Raw genomic sequence first — 9,667 nt, forward strand, 5'->3', positions numbered from 1 at the left:
ACCGTAGCAGTCGCCCTGTTCCGGTCTGAAGCGCCTAGAACCGCTCGACCACAGCGGCCAGCTCCACTCGCCCAGAATTGCTACAGAGTGGCTCCAGTAACACTCTTCTGAGTTTGAATACTTCAGTTGGCCATCAACCTCCTCAGAGATGAAGATTATTGAGCATATCTGGGCTGCCTTCCAACGTGCTGTTCGGAAGAGAACTCCTCCCGCTCGTACTCTTACGGATTTATGGACAGCCCTGCAGGATTCATGGTTTAAATTCCCTTCAGCACCACTTCAGGCATTAGTCGAGTCCATGCCACGTCGCGTTGCTGCACTTCTGCGTGCTCGCGGGGGACCTTCACGATATTAAGCAGATGCAACAGTTTCTTGGGCTCTTCAGCGTATGAGAGATAGTACTACCACAGCTATGCCTCGATAATTGTCTTTATTCTGTCCCACGACTTGTTTTGGCAGCACATTACCGCCATCCTCAGGCCCCACCACTGCCAAAAGAGTATTTTATTTCCTTGGTGCATTTGCTGTGCGATTCTTGTTACTAGGACACGTGGACTAACTTTCATCAGGAGTCTGTACTCTACACCGTGTCGGCTATAGGCTCCTGATGAAAGCTAGTCCACGTGTGCTAGTAACGAGGATTCCACAGCAAATACGCCAAGGAAATAAAATACTTTTGGCAGTGGTGTGGCTTGAGGATGGTGGTAATGTGCCGCCGAAACTAGCCGCGTGATGGAATAAAGACTTCTAACGATACAACTGTGGAGCTACTTTTTCTCATATATGATCATGATGATGATGACGTTTGGTTTGTCTGTGTGTGTGTGTGTGTGGGGGGGGGGGGGGGGGCGGCTCGAAGATGATGTTATCAGCGCCCGGACAAATTCCCAATCTTTACACTGCCCAGTCGTTCCATTTTTCCCGATTGATGATGAAATAATAAGGACAACATTCAGTCCTCGGCCGGAGAAAGTCCCCGACCCGGCGGGGAATCGAACCCGGAACCCCGTGACCCAGAGGCAGCAACGCCAACCACTAGACCACGAGCTGCGGACTATGCCCTCATGTGTTACCTCTCACGCGATAGTGTCGTGTTTCAATTTCACAACCGGACAATGCTCGTCCATATATGGCGCGTGTGTCTTCGAACTATCTATGTAACGTTGAGGTACTCCAGTGGCTCCAGAAGATCACCAGATCTGTCCCCTACAGATCATGTATGGGGCCAGCTGGGACGTCAACTCATTCCCAGTGCCAGTACCCAAAATGTCAAGGACCAGCTACAACAGATGTGGATCAGTTTGACTCAGGAGAGGGCAACGCTGCTTTATCACAGCCTCCCCAACCGAATTAGTGCAGGCATCCAGCCCATAGGGGGTGCAACGTCGTACTGGCAAATGGCCTCGTCAAGTTCTTCCTAAATATGACTAGATTATGTAATAACGCAACCTCGGAATCCGTGAAGTTTCATTTGGTATCCTCCTTCCCTTCTTGTGCTTCATTTATTTTGTCATGCTGCGTATTTCAATTGACTCGGCTTTAAAATAGAGAGAATTTTATCTTGTTTGTTTATTCATGTGAAATTTATAGTTCCTCTGAAAGTGCCCAGCGTTTTACAGCTTAGACAGCACATAACAAAGGTACGGCCAGTTTCAGGACACATTCCTGACACACTGAAGAAGGAAATACGTTATACGAACGTGAGAGCAGAAACTTTTCTTTTCGTGTTAGAACTAATTTTCGCTTATGTTTCAGAGTGATAGGATTGTAAATTTTCGTAGTCGTGACGTTGTAGTGACAGCAATGATCTTGAAACTGTTGGAATACACCATTAACAAAGATTTTCTTTCAATGTTTGTCCCGGGAATTTGGGTGACTATTCATAAGGGCGTCGTGTTCTCCCCCAGACTCAACACACAATTGTGCAGTAGGCAGCTGAGAATAATTCCTGCGAGGGATGAGGCAGGGAAGGGGGGCACACCGAGGGATGAGGCAGGGATTGGGGAAACGGTGTTTCCCCTTGCTCAGTTCCACCATGCATTTCCCACGGTCTTTTTGGCCATCAGAAAAATATTGGCTTACCAGAAGACTTAACAGTAAGCTCTTCTGTATTTCATGACTCGGCACACATGGTTTCCCAGTCACTTACATTTGTTACGTACAGCGCCAGTGAGGAAGAGAAATATTCTTGTGAAATGTGCATGTAACATTACCTCCACATTATACGTAAGAAACTGACAAGAAAACCTACCTTTGACGGTGTTCAGTTGAATGAAACTAAATGTTTATCGTGACGAACAAAGCATATCGGTAGTTGCCAAAGCAGTGCCAGCATCAATAAATTGTCGATGCAGCAGACACAAATGGAGAATGTTGCCGATATTATTTCGGAAGTATCAATGTACTTAAAGAGATGAGATATTTCATATGTTTACTCTCCAGTCACAGTTGCAGTGGTGATGTAAACTTCATTCATGAAAATACTTTTAGAACAGTGCGTAGTATTCTACTCTACGCTATGCCACGCATATTCTTCTAAGCTGTGGACGGAACTTGAAATACTGGAAAACGTTCTGTTATCAGAACGACGGAACACGCACGTCACCTGCGACAAACTCCGTCTCAGTTTAGTGTTGATGTACATCGGATTCCAAAAAACAGATTCTGTAACAGTTATTAATACTGTTAATAATAGTAGTTACTTCCCTTGTAGAGTAAGTTTGTGATTATTGTAGTCAGATTTTTAACATCTTCTTATTGTAGTAGCGGAACTTAGAAAAAGTAAAATTTTACCATGGGTGAGAAGTGTGGGCTTTGCCGTAGGTTCGTGAATAGTAGATTGCGGTGTGAGACTTATTGTAAGTATTTTCACTGAGGGGAATGCAGTGGGGAAGCCAGTGGGCATTCTGGTGAGATCATCTCCTGGAACTGCAGGTTATGTAGCAAGAGTAAGTTGATAGAGGAGCAGGAGCGTAAGATCTGTGCCCTTCAGGTGCAGTTGAAAAACGCACAGGAGAAGCTAGATAGGATGAGGAGGGAGAAGGGGGTTGGGGAATGGGAGCTGGCTGTTGGCAAGAGATCTGCTAGGAGAAGAAGATTTTCAGATAGTTTTACTATTGGTGTTTACAATAGATATGACCAACTATCAGAGTCTAGTGGAGAGGAATCTCTAGTAGCTGTAGATGTAGGAAGTATGCAGCAGACCTCAGTAGTTACGGTGGCTGGAACAGTTGCAAAGTCGAAGAGGAAGAAGAAGGTTCTGCTGTTAGGTAGTTCTCATGGCAGAGGTGTAGGCCAGCAGTTGCAGGAAGTGCTGGGGAGTGAGTACCAGGTCACCAGCATTGTGAAGCCTAATGCAGGATTACCGAGCGAGGTGGCGCAGTGGTTAGCACACTGGACTCGCATTCGGAAGGACGACGGTTCAATCCCGCGTCCGGCCATCCTGATTTAGGTTTTCCGTGATTTCCCTATATCACTTCAGGCAAATGCCGGATGGTTCCTTTGAAAGGGCACGGCCGATTTCCTTCCCCATCCTTCCCTAACCCGAGCTTGTGCTCCGTCTCTAATGACATCGTTGTCGATGGGACGTTAAACACTAATCTCCTCCTCCTAATGCAGGATTGGCTCAGGTGACTGTTAACAGGTGACTGGGGTTATGTAGGGATTTTACTAAAGAGGATCAGGTAGTGATTGTGGGTGGGGCTGGTAATAGTATTGATAGGGATGGGGAGTATGGCGTAGATGGTGACCTGGAAAAGATAGCCACTCAGACTGGCAACACGAATGTGCATTTCGTGGAACTGTTTCAGCGTCACGATCGGCCTCATCTTAATACAGCCGTCAGCCGTAATAACATGAGACTTGGGGGTGCGCTGATGACAGAAAGCATGGGTCACATTTCAGTGGTGTCGGTGGAGTCTATCAGCAGGACGGGTTTCACTAGACATGGCCTGCACCTCAACAGGTATGGGAAGGGGGGGTTGGCAAAGCTTATAGGTGACAGCATAGGTGGGATTGGTGGGATCACTCATGGGAAAATTCCTGCAGTAGTGGGTGTTAGAGCTGCACCTTTTTTAGATTGAAGTCAGCTAATAGGTATTCCTGCTTAAGGGAAGTCTCTCTAACAAAGGAACCACTTTTGACAAAGCTTAGGTATCCGAGTAATGAGGGAATTAGTATATTTCATCAAAATATACAAGGTATTAGAGATAAAGTTAGTGAACTGCTCATAGATGTTGACTCTGAAATTATTGGTATATCTGAACACTTCTTAAATAAGGAGATAATTCAGAGGCTTCCTTTACCAGGATACAGGTTGGCTGCTAGCTTTTCGAGGAGCTCTTTGCGGTGTGGGGGAGTAGCCATGTATGTGAAAAACGGCATCCCATTTGAGTCAATTGATGTTTCAAAGTACTGCACTGAAAAGGTGTTTGAATGTTGTGCAGGTGTGGTTAAATTTAATGGAGCTAGACTTCTAACTGTTGTTATTTATAGATCCCCAGACTCCGATTTCACAACATTTTTGCTAAAGCTAGAGGAGGTTCTTGGTTCACTTTATAGAAAATACAAAAAATTAGTTATATGTGGTGACTTCAGTATTAATTGTATAAGTGATTGTGCAAGGAAGAGAATGCTGGTAGACCTCCTTAATTCATACAATCTTATGAAAACCGTATTCTTTCCAACGAGAGTGCAAGGGAACAGTAGAACAACCATAGACAACATTTTTGTTCATTCCTAATTACTAGAAGGGCATTCTATTAGCAAAAAGGTGAATGGCCTTTCAGATCACGATGCACAAATTTTAACTCTAAAAGATTTTTGTGCTGCAACACGTGTTAAATATAGTCATCAGCTGTTTAGGAAAGTTGATCCAGTTGCTGTAGAGATCTTTGTAAACCTTATCAAGGAACAAGAGTGGCAAGATGTTTATAGCGCTGATACAGTAGACGATAAGTATAATGCTTTTCTCAAGACTTTTCTCGTGCTCTTTAAAAGTTGCTTTCCGTTAGAACGTTCAAAACAGGGTACTAGCACAAACAGGCAGCCTGGGTGGCTGACTAGAGGGATAAGAATATCTTGTAGAACAAAATGGCAATTATATCAAAACGTTAGAAACAGTCAAAATCTAAATGCAGCATCCCATTACAAACAGTATTGTAAGGTGCTTAAAAATGTTATTACGAAGGCAAAAAGTATGTGGTATGCAGATAGAATAGCTAAGTCTCAGGATAAAATTAAAACCATACGGTCAGTCGTAAAGGAAGTGGCTGGTCTTCAGAGACAGGTCGAGGATATAGAATCAGTGCGTAGTGGGAATGTCCGTGTTACTGATAAGTCGCATATATGTACAGTATTTAATAATCACTTTCTGAATATAGCAGGTGAACTAAATAGAAACCTAGTCCCAACAGGGAATCATATAGCGCTCTTAGAAAAAAGTGTTCCGAGACTGTTACCTGAAATGCTCCTCCATGATACTGACAAGAGGGAGATTGAGTTAATAATTAAATCACTAAAGACCAAGAACTCTCATGGATATGACGGGGTATCTAGCAGAATACTGAAGTATTGTTCTATGTATGTTAGCCAAGTACTTAGCCATATCTGTAACTTTTCCTTTAGGAGTGGTCGGTTTCCTGACAGATTAAAGTACTCGGTAGTGAAGCCACTTTATAAAAAGGGAGACATTCATAATGTTGACAATTTTAGACCTATTTCTATGCCATCGGTGTTTGCTAAAGTTATCGAGAAGGTTGTATATACAAGGTTACTGGAGCATTTAAATTCACATAATTTGCTGTCAAATGTTCAGTTTGGTTTTAGAAATGGTTTAACAACTGAAAATGCTATATTCTCTTTTCTCTGTGAGGTTTTGGACGGATTAAATATAAGGTTGCGAACGCTATGTGTTTTCTTTGATTTAACGAAGGCTTTTGACTGTGTTGACCACAAAATTTTACTGTAGAAGTTGGACCATTATGGAGTAAGGGGAGTAGCTTACAATTGGTTCGCCTCTTACTTTAAGAACAGAAAGCAGAAGGTAATTCTCCGCAATATTGAGAGTGGTAGTGATGTTCAGTCCCAATGGGGCACTGTTAAGTGGGGCGTTCCCCAAGGGTCGGTGCTGGGGCCACTGCTGTTTCTTATTTATATAAATGATATGCCCTCTAGTATTACAGGTGATTCAAAATATTTCTGTTTGCTGATGACACCAGATTGGTAGTGAAGGATCTTGTGTGTAATATTGAAACAGTATCAAATAATGTAGTTCATGAAATAAGTTCGTGGCTTGTGGAAAATAATTTGATGCTAAATCACAGCAAGACTCAGTTTTTATAGTTTCTAACTCACAATTCAACAAGAACCGATATTTTGATCAGACAGAATGGGCATATTATAAGCGAGACGGAACAGTTCAAGTTTCTAGGCGTTCGGATAGATCGTAAGCTGTTGTGGAAAGCCCATGTCCAGGATCTTGTTCAGAAACTAAATGCTGCTTTATTTTCCATTAGAACAGTATCTGAAATAAGTGACACTTCAACACGAAAAGTAGTATACTTCGCATATTTTCATACGCTTATGTCGTATGGTATTATTTTTTGGGGTAATTCTTCTGATTCAAAAAGGGTATTTCTGGCTAAAAAACGGGCTGTTCGAGCTATATGTGGTGTAAGTTCGAGAACCTCTTGTCGACCCCTATTCAATAGTCTGGGAATTCTGACATTGCCCTCACAGTATATATTTTCTTTAATGTCGTTTGTTGTTAGCAATATTAGCCTATTCCCAAGAGTTAGCAGCTTCCACTCAGTTAATACTAGGCAGAAATCCAATCTGCATGTGGAACGCACTTCCTTGACTCTTGTGCAGAAAGGAGTGCAGTATTCTGCTGCATCCATTTTCAATAAGCTACCACAAGAACTCAAAAATCTTAGCAGTTGCCCAAACTCTTTTAAGTCTAGACTGAAGAGTTTCCTCATGGCTCACTCCTTCTATTCTGTCGAGGAGCTCCTGGAAGAGCTAAAAATTAAGCAAATTCCAGTGTAACATTGTTGTTTTTCTTTATTTCGACTTACGACTTGTCACCTGAATATGTTTTTTTTTTTATATTTCATTTGATCTGTTTCTAATATCGTGTTATAATTTCATGTATTGACTCGTTCCATGACCATGGAGACTTCTCCTTAATTTGGTCCCACGGAACAATAAATAAATAAATAAATAAACAGTGCATTCAGGATTGAATGTGACGTCAGGTTGATGCACGTATAAATGCTAACAGAGGAAATCATGAAAATTTCATATGGGAAAGATTTTCGTGTTGTATGTGGCATGTTGTGCTCCTGTGCGTTACTATGATTTACGTATAACTAGCTTTCTGCCCGCGGCTTCACCCGTGTACGCACGTATCACATATTTCACACACATATATATTACACGTGCAACTGGCATAGTTCACACATATTTCATTCGTACCCGTAACCAATTTCGCCTTTCAGTTTTATCTGAATTCTGTGCAAACGTGCTATCCCTCCAGTAAGTAATTATAGTTTCGGCAAAAAGGACGGTCGCTGGTAACACTTTGATTTTCCGTTGTTTTACACCATGCAACTTCAGACAAGGCGTTAAATGTATCTGTGGTACTGAGGTGTGCGGTATGATCTTTGAGCGCGAAACACGTTGCAGAATTACTAGCTTCCTGCAGTGCTAATTCTCACGCCACGTAGCTGATGCAAAGATTGAAAGCAAATAAGAGAAAGATTGCGCTTCAATTGAAGTATTCTAAGTCAACTACTTACTGGAAAGGGAAACCACAGGACGTTTCCGGAAGTTTCTAAATGTCACCCCATTTTATAGCCAGCTCCACTCCTAGTAGTAGTAGGGGAGTCTTACTCTCATAGTATTCTTATACAAATAACGAGTCATTTATATACCAAATTTGGTTGAAATTGTTCAAGACTTTCCTGATTTATGCTTTTGTCATCCCTTCTCACCCCTAACTCTAAGGCATAGAGGTGCCTTATTGTCACTGCCGCTGTAGCCATGTCAACACTTAAATTCTAGACCGCAATTTGAAATTATTTACAAATTTTAAACATATTTCAATTAAATACACAAGCTATATCTTGACAACTCACACTCCAATATTACACAAATTAGTTTTATACATTGCTGAAATTGTCTTTCAGATAACTACTTTCACGAATGAAATTTTCACTCTGCGGCGGAGTGTGCGCTGATATGAAACTTCCTTGCAAATTAAAACTGTGTGCCGAATCGAGCCTCGAACTCGGGCCTTTGCCCTTTGCGGGCAAGTGTTCTACCAGCTGGGCTACCCAAGCACGACTCACGACCCGTCCTCACAGCCTTTCTTCCGCTAGTACCTCGTCTCACAGAAGCTCTCCTGGTAGAGTATTTCCCCGTGAAAGGCAAAGGTACCGAGTTCGAGTCTTGGTTCGGCGCACAATTTAATCTGCCAGGAAGTTTCAAATATTTTCACGTTCAAGTCGTAACTCCAGGAACCTAGTCAAGTTCACAACTTACCGTATTTCTCGATGCTCTCGGGTTACTGCTTAAGTCAAAAGACGCTCTTATTACACTGCGTTACCAAATTGTCTTACTAATGGACAAAACAATAAAAGACAATTGCAGAAACCATTCCCGCTGAGACTAATCTTCTTGCAGAGGACTCTTTGCTTTGACACCTAACCATAATAAGATATTCGTTTGTGCACAAAATCCTGCACCGGCAACACTTCCGCAATAACGCCAGGTTATAGAGGCAGCATGGCTCAATGTTTCTGCAGGGGATTTCCAACGACCTGTTGAGTCTGTGACGTGTAGCTGCTGCACTACACTAGGCAAGAGGAGGTCCGACACGATATTAGGAGGTATCCCATGACTTTCGTCATCTCAGCTGGCACCGTGACTGTGCAATCTTACAGAATGCTTTGCTTATTTTAACTTTCATGTAAAAGCAATGGTTAATAACTTCTCGCTGCACGATGACAACGCTCGGTCTCAAATGACTCATGACGTGGGTAAAAATCGTCAATAGCAAACAGCTACTTGCGTGGAGTGGCTACTTCAATATCTCGACTTGGGGACCACGTGGTGTGTTTGCATGTCCACTCAGACCCTTGGCAATTCACTTCATATGGAGCTCACTGATAGACTTTATAGAGCTGCAGAGGACAAAAACTGTAGAGGAAGACGCAGATTGGAATACACAACAAATAAAGAGTATAGGGTGCAAGTGATGCTCTGGGATGAAGAATATTGTACAAGGGGGCAATTCGTGGTGGACCAGTCGGAAGACTGATGATTCAAAAGAGACTGCTGTACATAAAATTGCTGCTTGTTGCAGCCACGCTATCTGTCGTGGTTGCTTGTGCCACACTGACCTAACACAGCCAGTTTGTACATTTACGATGTGTTTGAAAGAGCATTATTTGTTGATAATGTATTTAGCCAAGTTTCTTCAACTACATGCTACTTCCAATCCACTTGCCTGTGCGTGGTGCAGAGTACTTCCTATCAATATTAGTCTCTTTTTCTTATTCTATTCGCATGCAGAGTAAGTGCAAATTACTGCAGTATGTAATAAAACGATTTAAACAGCGAGAAGTTATAGAGGGCGTTTCGAGGAGCAAACTGAGGACGCGTC

The sequence above is a fragment of the Schistocerca serialis genome, chromosome 8 (assembly GCF_023864345.2).
Source record: "Schistocerca serialis cubense isolate TAMUIC-IGC-003099 chromosome 8, iqSchSeri2.2, whole genome shotgun sequence".
In the NCBI taxonomy this organism is placed as follows: Eukaryota; Metazoa; Arthropoda; class Insecta; order Orthoptera; family Acrididae; genus Schistocerca; species Schistocerca serialis.